The following is a 17,524-nucleotide window of genomic DNA, read 5'->3' on the forward strand; positions in this document are numbered from 1 at the left end:
TGTAATATGTACCAATAATTGACGTTTCTCTCAACTGATATTTCTTCCATTTATATTATTTGCTCAAGCTTCTCTAGACATCTGAATTATCAACCAGCACCATGAAAACAACTTTGTCAAATTAGGCTGCAACAGTTCTATGAGACCACTAGATGGAGTCAATTTTTCCTTACTTCTTCGAGTTATATTTCAATATTTTGACCATGATATCCACATTAGAGATAGTCTAACAACAAAAGTTTTACATGACTAATATGCATTTCTTTTTCAGGAGTTTCCAGAGCTAAATTTCACTCCAATAAAAATTCACAATGTAACTTGTAAATTTAGATGGATAGAAAGGGTGATATGCATATAGATAATATATGTAAGAAAATTTATGGGAAAATATAATTCTGGTGAGACTTTTAATAAATGGACTGAGAAAAGACAAGGTATTAATTCATACCAAGAGAAAGTAAATAAGTGTTGATTTAATATCTATTTATTTGAAAATACTTAATGTAAAAATATTACTTATTAATATTAAATCTAGAATTGGCTAACATGAGAACCCAGAACAGAACACTTTATAGTTTTGCTCATCAACTTTCCTTCACTGTGACAAAATACTTGAGATAGACAACTTGAAGGAGGAAGTATTTATTTTGACTTGTGGCTTCAGAGGTTTCAGTTCAAGGTCACTTGGATTCATTGTTTCTAGGCCAGGGTGAAGAATATCATGGTGGGTTGTATGTGGTAGAGCAATGATGCCCATCTCATGACAGTCAGGAGGAGAGGCAGAGAGAGAGAGAGAGACAGAGAGAGAGAGAGAGAGAGAGAGAGAGAGAGAGAGAGAGAGAGAAACAGGAGACAAGATGTACCCTTCAAGAACTTGACCCCAAGGACCTACTTCCTCCACCTAAGGCCCACCTTCTACAGTTTCTCCCACCTCCCAATTACACCATAAGCTGGACACCAAACCTTCAATACAGGAACTTTCTTAGGAGAACATTCCAGAACCAAACAAAACAATAGATGGTTTTTTTTTTTCTGAGATGCAAAAGAAATCATTTAGACTATATGTAGGCAACACAGAGCTATAAGATGAAAAAAACTGGAAGTCCCAGTCACCTAAGAGTGTATAATGATCAAACGAAGTTCTTTTGAACCTTCAACAAAAAAGGACATTCAATAGTTCTACGTCAGAGTTTAAGGTTCTGGAATTTTTATCAGTTTCAGTTGGAAAATTATCAAAGAGAAGAAAAATATATATTATTTTTACCTAATGACATATTCTTATCCTCCCATGGATGTCTGAATGTAGATTTGCAATTTCTATTATCCGAAGGGAAATATTTTAAACTATGGCTTTTCAGCTGAAGGGCAATGTTAAATCATGGACCATTTAACCAATCCATACTCACTTTTGCATCTTCTTATAATTATGTCTTAATGTATCAAAAGTTTGATAGTTTTATATGAGGCACAGACCTCCAAAATCTACTTTCAATCTGCCATCAAGAGCAATAGATATGTCATGCACCCAATATGGGTCATTACACTGCTAGTCTGAGGAGAACTGTGCCGTAAAGGAAACCTGAAGAAAGAAAATGAATGTACATATTTACTTAGTTACAATGCTGTTCCATTCTTCCCACTAGAAATTGTATAAATTAATCACTGTTTTGGTGCTAATTTAAAGACATTTTGTTATGCAAATATCCGATCATTGATTCAACTTTCATAATATATGCTATGGTTCCTATACTAAGGTAAAGTCTGAAGATACAAAAATAAGGAAGATGTAGTTGGCCTTTTTATTTTTAATAATTTTATTTTTTAAAGAGAGAGAGAATATTTAAATATTTATTTTTTAGTTTTCAGTGGACACAACATCTTTATTTTATTTTTATGTGTGCTGAGGATCGAACTCAGCGCCCCACGCATGCCAGGTGAGCGCACTACCGCTTGAGCCACATCCCCAGCCCTTATTTTATTTTTTATTTTTATTTTTTTATGTGGTGCTGAGCCTCGAATCCAGTGCCTCACACATGCTAGGCAAACATTTTGCCACTGAGACAAAACCCCAGCCCTGTGGTTGGTCTTTAAACCAAAGAAATTTGGAGTCATGGGTGGAGGGAATTACATAAATAAATTATAATGATAAAATAAGAAATGGAGCCATAGAAACATATAACATAAAATGATATACACATTAAACGTTAAACTTGACGAAAGGTGATGTTCTATAGGATAAATTTACACATGCTTCACAAATAGCCAAGTGTGCCCATCTAAACAAACTCATGCTTATAGAAAAATGAAAGAGTATCCAAATTTTAGTAAAAAATCAGCAATCATGAGCAACCATAGGACAATGTCAAATTAAATTATATGAAAGAGAAGACAAGGGAAGGCATATCCTCAAAAATAATACATTGGAATCCCTTATCTAATCAATGACAAAAAATATAACTAATTTAGAAAACAGTATCTGAAGAAACAGCTTAGTAATACTGGGAATAAAGGACCTGTTTTTGAGAACACCTATAATTTACCATAGAAAGAAACTGAAATATATCTTACTTTTTAAATTTTACATTAATTGTACATTTACTATCTCACATCATACACCCACACCCACACCCACACCCACACACACATGCACACACACTCACTTTTTTTTGGCTTTACTTGCACCCTCCAAAAATTCATCAAAACAATCCCAGTGAATAGGTTTTCCTTTAGGCTATGTGCCAACTATGCATCCAGGTAAATATCTATGAGAAGAATCAACTTTTCTAAAACCTGCTCAGAAATTATATTAAAACTATCTTTTTTGAGAGAAAATCTTTCAGGCCTGTGATTATTTTCATACAAGATAAGAAGCTTCTAGGAATGTAATTTTTTAATGACACTGGCAATTTATTAGACCCAAGATTGAAATAACATTTATTTAAACATAATATTCTAAAGTACTAAATCAATTTAATTGTGAAATAGGCCACCTAATAGCAGGAAAAAAACAGTCATGTAATTAAAAGAAGAAAAAATCTTTGCTCAAAATATAAAACCATATCATTTATGTTCAAAAATAAAATATATTACTTATCTAAAAAACAGAAAACAATATAACTATTATATTTAAAAATGGCATTCATTAAATTTTGGAAGAAAATTATAAAATATTATCCTATATTTAAAACAATTATCTGAGAGTAGTCTAGAAAGCATTTACTTGCATGTTTCTTTTTGTCAAATAATTTTCTCCTAATGACAGGCTAAATACTACTACTTAAAACAATTGTTTTTCTCATTTCCATTTCTTCACATGTGGTTTCAATCAATATATGGTCATTTTCAGACTATGTGTTCACAACCAAAGTGAAATGGAGAATTATTTAATTCATTTAGTTCAAGCTTGAAATAATTGCAATTTCAATAATCTTTGTGCTTTCAAAACTAATGTGACTTTCAGACTATATTTCACAGAAAATTAATTCAATCCTATATTTCTCTATGCATATGTGCTTTCATTTCCTTAATATTCATATGTTGAAATTTATAAGTATAACAACAAAATTTCTTAAACCTTAAAAAGAACACCTTGTATATATTAAAACAGTGCTTGCATATATAATAGACCATTGTTGACAGGGAAAATAATCCTATATCAAGGGAAAGTCCAAGGTCTAAAGAATGGAAACTAAAATTGACTGCTATCATTAACACACACCATGACTACTCTGCATGTAATAAAGTAAAAGCATATAGATAAAGAATACTTAAACTGTTGCCTCCTTTTTTTTTTTTACCATTTTAACATGTGTCCACACCAGGTATTAATAATTGGGTAATTACGACTTCCTCCTTCTTTCACCTACTTGATAATTTCTGCCAAATGCCCTAATCCTTATGGCAGGTGCCATTTGGCTGACAACTAAAGACAGTTTAGAATGGATATGACCAAAATTCAGCATGAAGAGGGATGTGAGATGGACTTAAACATCAGAAAGAGAATCAACATCAGATAGCCATACAGAGACTTGTTAAAATCTATTGAGTTTAAACTCTTCCTGTGAACAATGTTGCATTAGTCAGCTTCATGTTAGTAAAACAAAATACCAAAGGCAATTAACTTATAAAGAGAAAAGGTCTATTTTTGTCTTTAGGTTCTGGTTGTTCCTGTTCAGTATCAGGCAGCTCCTGGGCTTTGGACCTCTAGACAAGGTGGAATCAGGGTGGGAGCATACTGGGGAGAAATCACTTGTATCACCAGCCAGAAAGCATAATGAGAGGGAGACACCAGGGTCCCACAATTTTTTTCAAGGGCATACTTCCAATGACCAAAGAATCTCCCACTTAGCCTTACCTCCTAAATGCCCAAAGAACCTCCCAACAGTCTCACGCTGGGAATCAAGTCTTTAATACATGGACCTTTGCAGGACACAATGTATATTCAATCCACAGAAAATAGGAAATACTTGAAAAATGGTAAGTCCTCCTTAAAAATAGGAGCTTTCCATATTTCTAAAATGTAATAATTGTTACATGATTTAGGGCTATGACAATGTAAATAAAAATATGCGAACTGATTTGAGAAATATTCAGTGTGGCAAGGATGGTAAATGATGATGGATGGATACGGGAAGTAGGAGAAAGGGAAGTTTAAGAGTGGGTCCAGGTTTGGTTTTGGCAACTGGTTAGAAAATGATACAATTCACAGTACTAGAAAACTCAGGAGGGAAAGCGGGATTGGACATGTCTAAATCTGAGTGGTAGAGGAACAACCAGGGATAGATATGGACTCATAAGTCCTATCCAAGTTCTGAATACCCTCAGAAGAATGTGAGCTGGTGATAAAGAGTGGGAATAGGCAGTGCTGTCATCAGGAGTGACCACCCATCACATCCATCAGGGGCTGATGATACCGAACTATGTATATATAATCTGTTACCAAACAAAGGGCATGGAGCAGATGCAATGGCCCAGGGGAGGATGTGCAAAGTGCAAAGAGAACGGGGCCTAGAAAGAGCAGGCAGTGAGGAAATGGGCACAGAAAACCGCACTTAAGAAGGAGGATCAACGAAATGGCCAGCAAGGTCAGGAAAAAAGAAAGCAGGGTGGAATAGCAGGAGTGGGTAAAGATGGTCGATTTTCAAGAATGTTAGGCCTGATAAAGAAGTAAAATACTGAATGTCTACTGGAATGATTAATAAGGTCATATTAATTACCTTAGTTAAAGCAGTTTCAGAGGAATTAGCATATTTTAGGTTTGGGAGAAGTGACAAGAAAGTAAGAGAAGGCTTATATAGACAATTATTTCAAAGTAAACCAAGGAAGGGAAATAGATAAGAAATTAATGGTAGAAAGATTCAGGCATGCTTTTTTCTTGTTTTAATTTAAATTAATTATAACTGGTACATAAAAATTGTACATATTTATGAGGTACCACGTAATGTTTCTATCCATATAAGTACCGTGTAATGTTTAAAATCAGGATAAACATATCTATCTCCTCAAACGTTTATCATTTCTTTATGGTGACAACATCTAAAACCCTTTCTTCTGGCTTTTTAAAATGTACAGTATGGTAAATTTATCTACAGTCATCTTCCTGTGTAACAGGCATGTTTTTAAGAGGCAGAACTGGCAAAAACATGGGTATGTAAGGGGCTAACCAAAGTCCTAACAAAATGTGTAGGAATGGCTTCACAGTACAAAAAAAGGATTAACCTGCAATTGTAAAAGAAGGGAGAGAAAAAACAGTAGATATGGATTACAGTCAAGTCTGTCTCATTCACACTCATAATTGTCACTTTCCACAATTATGCATTCATTTGCCTTTATATAAGTATTCTGAAACATGTAGTAAAATGTGACCAATACGCAAACTTTCAAAACTTATTTTAAAAAAATACAGAATCTACTATAGTCTATTAATAAAGAGTATATGCAACTAAACAGAAATTTGTATAAGTCGTCTAGACAAAGCTACTATATTCTTTGATGAACAGAAAGACTGTGATATAATAACTGGCCCACCTATTTGTTTTTACTGTAAGCACTCAAAATGTGTAACAGAGTTATTATTTTAAAACAATCACTGTGTAGCTGCTATATACACTGCATTGAATGGCTAATGGAGAATATTAAAAAGTAACATTAATTCATGCTGTTAATTAAAGACTGATCCCTTTCCTCTCAATCTAATAAGTTATTTAATGTAGTGTTTCTCAAACTGGGGTCTGTAGAGATGTTTTCAGAGCCTGGGAGTTCTCCATGAAAATTCTTAAACTTTGCATTTTCATTTTGATGATAATTTGAAAAATTAATATAGCATTACTCTGGATTATCTAGACTCCAATGCAAATTCACTATGATAATTTGTGTTTGTTTTTATAATCTCATGCATATTAAGTAAAGGGCAGATGACATCACAGTACACTGTATAATTGAACTAGTAAAAGTTCAATTACCAATCTGTTATATTAGAACTGAGGCATCATGGGGACCATGTCACCAAACTCGAATTCCCAGGGCCACAGCATTATATGCACATTGTAATCAGTCATTCAGTTCAAGCAAAACAACACATTAACTATATCAAATTAGTATCCTCAATTGGCTTGTTTTGTAAGTTTGTTTTCATTATAAATCAGATCTGGCTTTATATATGTATGGTAGTGCAAAGAAAAGATATGAAGGTATAGGTTTAATTGTTCATTAAAATAACAATAATTTAAGTAAATACCAAAAGTATACAAGAATTATTTTTTTATAAAGTCCCACAAATCTTTTTATGTCCCACAAATTTGAGGGGAACTGACTGTTAAAGTAATCTTCCAGATTTCTTTTTTCTTTTAAAGAAAGGAAAAATTAAAAGATGTGAAAGATGTCAACAGGAACCATGCATCCTTTAGGTGAATTCTACACTGATTATTTAACTAGAGCTATAATTAAACACCCTTGGCACTTGTATAGATAGTACATAAATTATGACAACCACTGTAGGTACACACACAGCATTTCTCAGCACTGGGCTATGTTCCTGTTAACCTTTACGGTTTCATTGGTCAATACATTCTGAAAGTCAATCAATACATGTGAAGGACTCATAGAGAACTTGCAAAACACCCCAGAAATGATACAAGGACATGAGATCATTGCAACAGTTGGGTCTGTTCCAATAACTTTTACATCTTTCCACCAAAGAAACTGTACACATTTAAAGGAAGAAAATTCACAAAAATTATGCATACATGAGTAACTAAGAAACAGAGTGAACATAGATCATCACACATGCCAAGAATTTATCATAATATTCATAAATGTATCAAATTTCCCATAAAACCATACATGATATAGTTAACATTATTCAGCTTTGTAATGGAAAAGAAATGTTTTTAAATCAAGTATAGTATGAGAAAATAAACAATCAATTTCCCCCAGATCTCTAATCTTGACAATAATTCTATTGAATACAAGCTTCCATTGATTTATTCAAATTTATTGTACTTAACTAGAACCATAAAACTGCCAAATGAATTAAAATTAAGAGCATCATCTTCCATAGCTACACATTTTAATCTAATACAAAATGACATATATGACAATATTTTGTTTCATATGATCAAAACAAGATTCTGTCCTCCTATTTTCATTTGCATTCCTTTAGCCAAAGTTCTTCAATTTATGTTAATCAGCTTTATCCTCCACTTGTTATAAAAGTTATGCCAGGTCAAAGGATTTTATAATTTAAAATGACCTTTGTTAGTTAAAGGTCAGAAACTGAAAGTTGTTGACGTTTCAGCTGTACTAGCGTTGCTGATTGTATGCAGGTGCAAGTGCCAACCAACAGGTAAAAGAATAATTGTTACCAACTCTCCTCACTTCCCTGTTTTCTTTTTATATTCTGCTGCATCTAAATGTTAACAACTGTTTGTCTCCTTTCTGGACTTTCTGACAATCCATTTTTCCCCTTCCCTAATTCACTGAAAAGCCCAGAGACAAGTCCAGCAAAGGCACTCAATTTTGTCTAACAGGGTATATGCCTTTATTATTAATTATGTCAAATCCAGCTCTTAGAAATATACCCTGCAGGCCTAGGAAGAGCCACCTATGCAAGCGCCATCTATTTCTGTCTTCCTTGCATGATCCAGCTCATGCATCAATTCCACCGGCTCTTTCTCAAAACTGCTGGTCCAGGTTGATTCCTTCTCTATGCTACCAATGCACAAGTTGTATTGTTACATTGTCACATTGCTTTTTGTGTTTTTCTCACCAGGAAAACCAATGAGATCCTTAAATGCAGGTTCCATATCTTACTCATCTTTATGACCTCCTTGCCTAATACAATAAATGTTACACAATAGGCATTCAACATTTGTCAGAAGAATACCTCACGGAACAAAGTGTTCTTTCTTTACCTTTTAACATGACACCTCTGGTACTTCATTTTCAGCTCTTATTTGTTTCCCTGGACTCATTATTAATTAACTATAAGTTGTAATTATTTACATGTAAGGTCCTGTATATGTTTAGTCTATGCACTGAAAGAATATTTGTGCCTCTAAACTCCTAATTTCCTATCAAAATCCATCTGGTTACACTACGTTCTCCAGCTTTTGCTTGCAGCCGATGGCCAAATGGAGATGCAGGGAAGATACATATGATATTTCTGGATATAGATCCTAAAGAGCCTCTCTGTTCCTCTATAGCCTCTTCCCCTTCCCTAAGAGTTGAGTCACATGTGTTGGACTGTGTCTCAGCTTCAGTGACGCAGAGGACAGTAAACTCAAGGATGAAGGTGTGAGAAGATATAACAAAATTGGGTTATGCCAAACTGCACCTCATTATCTGCGTTATTATATAAGGGAAATGTATTTTTTTATTTCAAATCACTATGTTGTTGAGTATCTTTGTTTCATCGACTAAGCCTTCAACCAACATTTAAGAGATTTGTTTTAGAAAAAGATTGTATAAACAAATTTTAATAATGAAAATCATTCATATCATACAGATAAGAGAAAAAGAACCAAGGCCCTTATAACAAATCATCCCTCCTAAGATTATACAAGAAAAATGAAAATTATACAACAATTCCTTGGAGTACTGAAAAGCAGACAAACAACCCTCCAATGATGAGAAGAAGCAGGGCATTTACAGGTAGTTGATATGTAATATACTGAATCAGATTTTTTTTTAATCTAGTAGGTATAGCCATAGATCCAAGAAAAGACTCGTGGAATAGCTTCCCAAATCCTATGCTGAGTCTATCTGTGTCCTTATGCCTTCATTTCACATATGCAAAGAAAAGGCTGTTGTTATAAGGAGATACAGCTAAGTGGTGCCTATTCATGTCTCTTCTGGACCACTTATCATCTCATTGCTTGCAACCTTTCCCGATGCAGAGGAGCTGAAGTGATTCTTTTAACAATATGGAATTCTCCTGTTAGACTTGGAACACAACCCAGTCCTGACCGTGGCCTGCAGGAATCTCCACAGTCTGACTCAGCACCTCCCCCCCACACACCTTCTCCCACTCTCCTCCCATCATGGGCCTCCTGGCTCTCCCCAGGTTCTAGGTCTATTCTTGCTTCACAGCCTCTGTGTGTCACACTTGTCACTCAGACATTCACATGAGTCCATCCCACTCTTTATTTGTGACTCAGCTCAAATTTCATATGTGCAGTAACAAGTAGCTTTTCCTGAAAAACCTAAGACCTCAGCCCAGGTACCTCTCTAGCTTTTTACTTACTGTTACACTAAATTGTATTGTATTATCTTTTTATTCTCACTATATCTCCTCAACTAGAATGCAATTTTCTTGTGTACAAAGAATATGTATCATTCACAGCTAGAACTCGTGATGTCCCCAGAGGTATCAAATATAAATAAAGTGCCTTACAAATATGTTTTGATAAATAAACTTAACTACATCATTCCAGTCCAAGAACATAAATTCAAATTAGATGCTCCACTGAGTTTCTTAACTTTCTAAAAGGTCAGAGTGGAGCCCTACTAAAGACAAGACAAGACATCTAGTAATGCCTAACAATAAATGATAAAAATAAATTCATTAAGCAAATGTAAGAATAACAACCATGGTCCAGATTTCCAGGTTCTCAAGATGGCAAAGTAAGATATATTTTATAAGAAAGGCTTTAAATGAGGTGGAATACAGATCTCTGGGGTCAGGAATTGCACCAAGGAAAATTGTCACCCTATTAGAAAACAAACCTTCTTAATGTAAAAAGAAAAATTACAAATGTGAGGAGGACAAGTGATATTTTTAGAAATTATGTCTCTTTATCAAAGATCAGATCTTTCACTACTTTCTTAAAAATGTTATTGAATGTTCTGTGTGTGGACTCACTCAATGCATAAGACAATCCTGCTCTCTAGGAGGCCTGTATTAGCTACTCTGTAAGTTAAAAAGATGAATAAAACATTTCCCCTACCTAGAGGAGACTCTTTCTAATAAGTACACCAATAAGTACAGTAAAAGAAGAAATGAACCTGGAGCTTGGGAAAAGGTTTAAATGAAATTCTCTGGACTTCAAAGTGTGTTGAAATAGCTGCTGGCTTCATGTGAAGAGAGAGTGGGTTTGTACTTCAAATAATCATCTTGGCCTCATGGACAATATAGTCTTTTCAAATCTGGCTGAGACAATTCAAGGGAATTGGTGCTATGGTTACTATTTTGGATTGAAGTAAAAATAATCCTTACACTATTTTAACTTGGAATAAATGGTCTGAAATATGGAAAGGGGAAGGTTAGAAATGCAAAATCGTTGTTTTCTCATTTTATTAATTTTTTCCTATATTATCTATTATGAAATTGATCTAGTAGAGGTTTTCCTTATATCTTATCCTCTGAGAATCAAACATATATTTTACTAAGTTGGAAGTTTGTTCAAAAGAAAGTTTCAGTTAGAATTTTGATACAAATTGACTTCAGAATTTAGGAGATTCTAAATTCTTTAAAAGTAAATGTGTTTCTGCTAAAATACATTATATAACAGTGCAATATACAGACTAGCTTACAAAAATGAAAGAGTTTGTGGAAAATTTGTTTGGACCACATGGCTCCAAGTCAATTTAAGTAGAGCCTCTTAATATTAATGAAAGCACTAACACAACACCATATTTCTCAGTCTTGTACAGTCTTAAATTGTGAGGCTTTTGCTTCCTGTTTCAATATGTTCTATTAGAGAGAAATCACTTCCCAACTTGCTTTTAAAGAGTGGCAAGAAAATACTAAAGTGCAGATTTTATCAGTATTTTTAAACAGAGGACAATATTTTCTCAACATAAGATTTTTAAGTTAATTTAAACACCACCCTTACACTAAAAAATCTAAATCATTTTTTATTTAGGGTTAAAAATATTCACAAAGTCTTCTCTTTAAAGATTTTTTTTTTTTTGTGGTGCTGCTGGGGATTGAACCCAGGGCCTTGTCATGCAAGGTAAGCACTCTACCAACTGAGCAATATCCCCAGCCCAAAGTCTTCTCTTTAGTTGTGCAAAACTTTCTCTCCGAAACTTGAACACATGGCCTGGAACAGTCTGATACAAAAACAAATGGACCAAAGATAGGAATCGGCACTTCAGAAAAGAAGACTGATGAATGGCCAATATGCACAGGATAAGGAGCTCCTCTTCTTCAGTTATTAGGGAAAAGCAAATTAAAACCACACACAATATCACCACACATTTGCCAGAAGGGTCAAAATTAAACAGACTTTCTACTGCCAATACCAAGTGCTGGCAACTGGTATTCTCATACACTGCAGGTAGAACTGTAAATTTTTAGTACACTCTGGAAAATTATTTGGCACTATCTGATCAAGCCAAACACGTTTATACCCTACGAACCAGTCATTTCATCTATAGATCCATCCCCAACACAAATGCATATACATTACCTAACTCTGCACAAACATATTCATAGAAGCATTATTTGTAATAACCACAAACTAGATACTACCCCAATGACCAAACTACAACCTCTTGGAAGGAAATAAATGAATTGCACAAATAGAAAGTTGGGCAAAAGAATCCAGTTACATAAGAACATGTTGTACTGGTATTCAATTTATGTGAAGTTCAAAAGCAGGTATAACTCATCAAAGTTGTTTAGATGGCTCGATCACAATCATGTGGGGGACTGAGTAAAAAATGACTAAAGGAGGGTTACAAGGGCTTTGGGGGCTTGGGAATATTCTATGATGGGGGAAATGGACTATTTGTGAAAATCAAACAAAATCTATACTTATGTTCTGTGTGGTTATGTGGGTGTATACTATATTTAAACAAAAGTTCAAAAATTTCTGGGTGCGGTGGCCCTTACCTGTAATCCCAGTGTCTCAAGAGGCTGAGACAGGAGGATCACAAGTTCAAAGCCAGCCTCAACAACTTAGCAAGGCCCTAAACAACCTACTGAGACCCTTTCTCAAAATAAAAATATAAAATAACAAAGGCAGGGATGTGGCTCAGTGGTGAAGTGCCCCTGGGTTCACTCCCCAGTATCAATGAAAAAGTTCGAAAATTGCATCTTATAGATAAAAATGCACAACTACTATAATGTCTATTTCATACTAGAATCACTGGTCAACTTACCAAGCATAGAAAGAGTAATTTCCCTTACAGATATTCACATTTTTAGAGGACTTGACTATAATTTAAATAGAGTTTTATTGTAGAAAATTTAAGAGAAGAAAACCTATCATCTGCACAGCTCTATCTTTCTTTCTCAATCAGCCAACTACTGACAGCTGAACTTCTGTATGCTCTGCTTTTTGTGTTGCAGTTTTTGCTTAAAGAAACACTTCCATGGGTTGGGGCTGGGGCTCAGTGGCAGAGCGCTTGCTTCACACATATGAGGCACTGGGTTCAATCCTCAGCAACACATAAAAATAAATAGATAAAAATAAAGATATTGTGTCCATGAATAACTAAAAAAAAAAAAAATTTAAAGAGACACTACCATTAGTGACAGAGGAAATTAAACAATATTTACCACGACATTTCTGAGAAAATGGAATTCATGGTTTGAAGCAAGTGTCCAAAGAGCAGGGGTTCGAAGTGAACTTTTCATGAACCATGGCCCTTGATTTCAGAGTAATTTTCTTCTCTCAATTATTAAACCTTCATAATTACAACCACTAACATAATTATACTTCAATAATTACCTTTAATAGAAATAATAGGTACTTTCAGTTTTAATTAAATCAGGAAATTTAGTATAGATTGAGTTTTATCAATTTTCTTCATGTACATACATTCCTGAAAATTTCTCAAATGCTCTTTGGATGTAACTTTCTTATTTTGCAACTAAATATAAAAATTCATAAATGTTGGAATATAAAAAATAGTAAACTCGACATACAGAGGTAAGTTCAATTAGTGATTTAGAAAATATTCAATGTAGGAATATCTAAAAATGACTTATGATTTATAATACACACAAACACACAAATCCATTTTATTTCACTGTGATTTAATATGATAACAAAATAATTTGAAAACACTTAGAGAGGGACACATTAAGTATATTCCTGTCTTTGGGAATGCAGATCTTTTGACACTTACATGTGAGATATTAAAAGAGGAAATTCTCATCGTGAACCACCAAATTGAATGTAAATAACTTAAAGATTTTCACAGGTAAAAGTTACAATTTATTTACAAGGATGATCAAGTTCTACTGCTGATATAATTTAAAGATAAGAACTTCTTGCAATAAAAGAAACTTGTCACTTAGAAACTTCAAGTGCTATTTCATTGATTCATTCATCATTCAATAAATATTTACTATGTGTCAGTCACTTCTGCAGACAAACAAAAATCTTTGCCCTCATAGAACTGAAAATAGTGGAAGAGGAAGCAACAATAAAGCCATAAAGGTACATGCAATGTAAAGAATTATAATAAGTAATAAATACTAAATTTAAAAGGAAAGCAAAATAGAGAGGTACAATTGCTGTAGATGAGAATATGTATAGTTAATATGGTCAGGAAAGATCTCACTCAGAAAATGACATTCAGGTAATATGACCTACAAGAGATCTGGAGGGAGAAGGAAAAACAAAGCAAAGGGAATTGGATTGATTTTAGGAATCATCTCTTCCAAAAAGCCTTCCTAGATCCTATTTCCCCTGGCTGGGCTGGTGATGATACAGTTAGTTTGCTAAATGTCCCTCAAAGGTCTATGTGTTTAAGGCTTCATCCCCAAAGTGATGCTATTGGGAGGTGGTGGAATTGTTTGGAGGTAGGTCCTAATGGGAGGCCCTTATGTCATGGGATGCAAGCCCTTGATGGGACTGTATGACCTTGGCCCTTTCCTCTTTCTCTTCTGCTTCCTAGGCATGAGGTGAAGAGTTTGCTCCATCACACACTCCCTGCCATTGCCATCCAATGTACCTATCATAGGCCCAGAGCAATAATAGGTCCACCTGATCTTGGCCCGGACTTTCCAAAATTATGACCCAAAATACACCTTTTCTCTTTGTAAGTTATCACAAGTATTTCGATATAAAGGAATGTAAGTCGGCTGCTTTCCCATTGTGTTTGCACAGAACGTAGCACTCAGTTCTGTCATGTACCTTGTTTTACATTGAAATGGTCTATGTACATATGCTTTCTTAGCTCCTTGACAGTATGAAATGGCTTCCTTTGCTCTTCATAGGGTTTGGCATATGAAAAAAAAATATTTGTTGAATGAAAGATGGGTCTTAAAATGGGGGTGAAATCCCCCTATACAAAAGCCTTGGTGAAAGATTGTTTAAAATATTCAGATTGACAAAATAGATCACAGTTTCTCAAAAGCTCTGCTTCTGAATCATTCTGGAAATTTTTCAGATTGTCCACATCACTAAGGCAACTTAGCCTACAATTTGTTGTTTCACTAACTAAATGTAAAAAAAAAAAAAAAATGCTAGCTAACTTAATCAAGTTTTACCTAGCCAGAAACTCCCAGGAGAAATGAAACAGGGGAGATTAAATAAGTGATGTACAGAGGCAGTTCTTTTTGTTTGTTCTCAGTGGCATTACCTATTAAATCTTTCTTTCTTGGCTTTCCCTGTTGATGAAATAAAACCCACAGGGAACAGGGGAGCAGGTAATCAAAGTAGCACACAAGGCTCTCTCTCTTTCCTAACAGTTCTTCCTTTAGTACTTTGGAGAAGAAAAGCCTGAAGAGTCAGAGGCTGTCAGCGGGTGAGAGAAACAGTCCTTTTAAGTACTTTGATGTCAGGCTAAACTGAAACCAGTGAACTAGTACAAACGTCAAGAGTCTAAGAGTCTAGACTCAATATTTGAAAGTAAGATGAGTTAGCAAAAAAGCTTCTAAGCAAAACATCCGTGTGTAATTATCATATACACTTATGTAATAAATGAATTTAAAGAGGAAGCACCAAAAAATGAGACTGGCAATAACTCTTCTCATCTTAGGTTTCTCTAAAGCTTTTTCTTAGACTCTGATGTTTGGGTATGTATCAAATTCAAGATGTTGATATAGATAATATTTTTACAATATGTAAACAAACTTCCAAATCTGTATTCCAATTAAAATTTAAAAATGTCTTGGGCTTACATATTCATAAAACGAGACTGCAGCAATATGCCCAAACCATAGAAACAAGTTTTTAATCATAGATACCATACCGTACACCTCTTCTAAAAGCAGAAAATGCACAGCTAAAATAAAACAAAGTATAATATGTTTTCCTGAAATTTCTATTATCTCTTATATTAAAACTCAGCCTCACATGAATAACACATTTGATAATGGTGCACCTTACAGCCCACTGTGAGCTCTGTTTCTGCATACTGCATTCCACAAATATGCAATTCCCTCTTACAGACCAATAAATATACCAAATGAGATAGAGCAGTTTTGTTTTGTCTTTGTCTTGGGCTGCTTAGCATTTGAACTTCATTATTATTAAACTGGAATTTACCTTGAGTCCTAGAAGGAGACAGAGTCCCAATTCCCATAATGAAATCAAAAGACAATAAACTCTTTCCTGCCCAAGACCTGGTACTCTAGATATGTGACATAAGTTTGTCCAACTAGATGCTCCTGCTTTGTCTTTCACTATAGAAGGATTGACTCAAGGCAACAAGTCAAGGTAATGGACAATCAGTGGATTTTCCTTAATGCTTCACTTTTGCTCCTTCTCCCCTAGGGTATGCCATTTTTCTGAGACTGGTACTTCACTCTTCCCTTTTCATGAGTTCTTTTGATGTCTGAATTAGCTAAAGTTGAGAACTATTGCTGCAATTTGTCTGATACACAGCCTGATTAAACTGATTTAACTCTTCTCTCTTGTTTACAACAACTCAAGCATTGGGGAGGTAATTATTTTGTCTGAGTTGCCTTTCTTAATTTTTTTTTGCAAAGATAAACAGGAACATGCTGATGCAAAATAATATAATTTCAGAGAGCCCAAGAGAATGGGTGAAGCTACCTAAAAACCAAATGAAACTCTTAAGTAGGATTCAATAGACAAAAGCAGAGAATCTAACTCAAAAAAAAAAAAAAACCCTTCATTTAAAAGCAAATGCTTCCAAACCCTAGCATTCTAACAGGGCTGTTCTTTTGATAGTTATCTTTGGCTGAGTTCTGCAAGGTTGTCAGCCCTTCCTAATCCTTGAACTGGAGAGAAGCCCCACCTAGATGGTTAAGATGTTAAGTCTTTAGATTTAGAGAACCAAGAATATTGGATAAGCTTTGCAGTGTCCCTTTTCTTAGTCTTTAGTTTTATGACAAGAGCGAGCCCCAGGAGATCAAGGTCATTGCATGTTTCAGAAAAAAATAAAAGGCACGGCTCCAGAACTCTAAAGACCCAACTCAACACATAGCCTTCTTACCATACTTCTGTTCAGCCAAGTGACAGCATGGCAGACTCTGCACACCGGTGCTTTATAACCAATGTCAATTTTACCATCCAGGGGACATTGCTTTATAACCAATGTCAATTTTACCACGCAGGGGACATTGACAATGTTTGGAGACATATTTAGTCTTCATGACCTGGGAGATGGGGGTGCTGCTAGCATCCAGTGCATAAGTATGCAGCTAATCACCCTAAAATATCCATAACAGTTCTCTTCAAAAAGAATTTCTGGTCCAAAACACTGAGATAGAAATTTAGAATAGAGAGAGATCCTGAATCTTAAAGGAAATGCCCACAAGCCTCAGAGATGCAGAAAGCACAGTTATAAATCTTGAGCTTGAGAGACATGCCCTTGACCCTTGCCCTTGTAAAATAAGGAAAATGCACAAGCAAAAAAAAAAAATGGGGGCAAATTGTGGAGCTCCACCCTGCCTCCTAGCACGGACCCTCTATAAATATTAATACCCCACACCAATGGGTTGCTGTTGTGCCTGTGGAGATGGCCAGCATTCTCCCTCAAGTGCATATTACTTGCTTTTCAACAAAAGCGTCTCTCTTTTGATGCCTTTGAACATTCTCCCTTGAATGTGTAGCTACTTTTCTAAATAAACCTGTCTATGACTTTGAATGGCATGTAC

The 17,524-nt window shown here is 34.8% G+C and overlaps 1 protein-coding gene across 2 annotated transcripts in view; it reads right to left on the reverse strand.

Annotated features, from left to right (window-relative positions):
• Acss3 (acyl-CoA synthetase short chain family member 3) overlaps nucleotides 1-17,524 on the reverse strand; it is a 180,322-nt gene that overhangs the window by 136,487 nt on the left and 26,311 nt on the right. The gene's annotated exons all lie outside the window — the stretch shown is intronic.

This window comes from Marmota monax, unplaced genomic scaffold, assembly GCF_021218885.2.
Source record: "Marmota monax isolate L192 unplaced genomic scaffold, Marmota_monax_Labrador192_F-V1.1 WCK01_AAM20220418_F8-fsc00146, whole genome shotgun sequence".
In the NCBI taxonomy this organism is placed as follows: Eukaryota; Metazoa; Chordata; class Mammalia; order Rodentia; family Sciuridae; genus Marmota; species Marmota monax.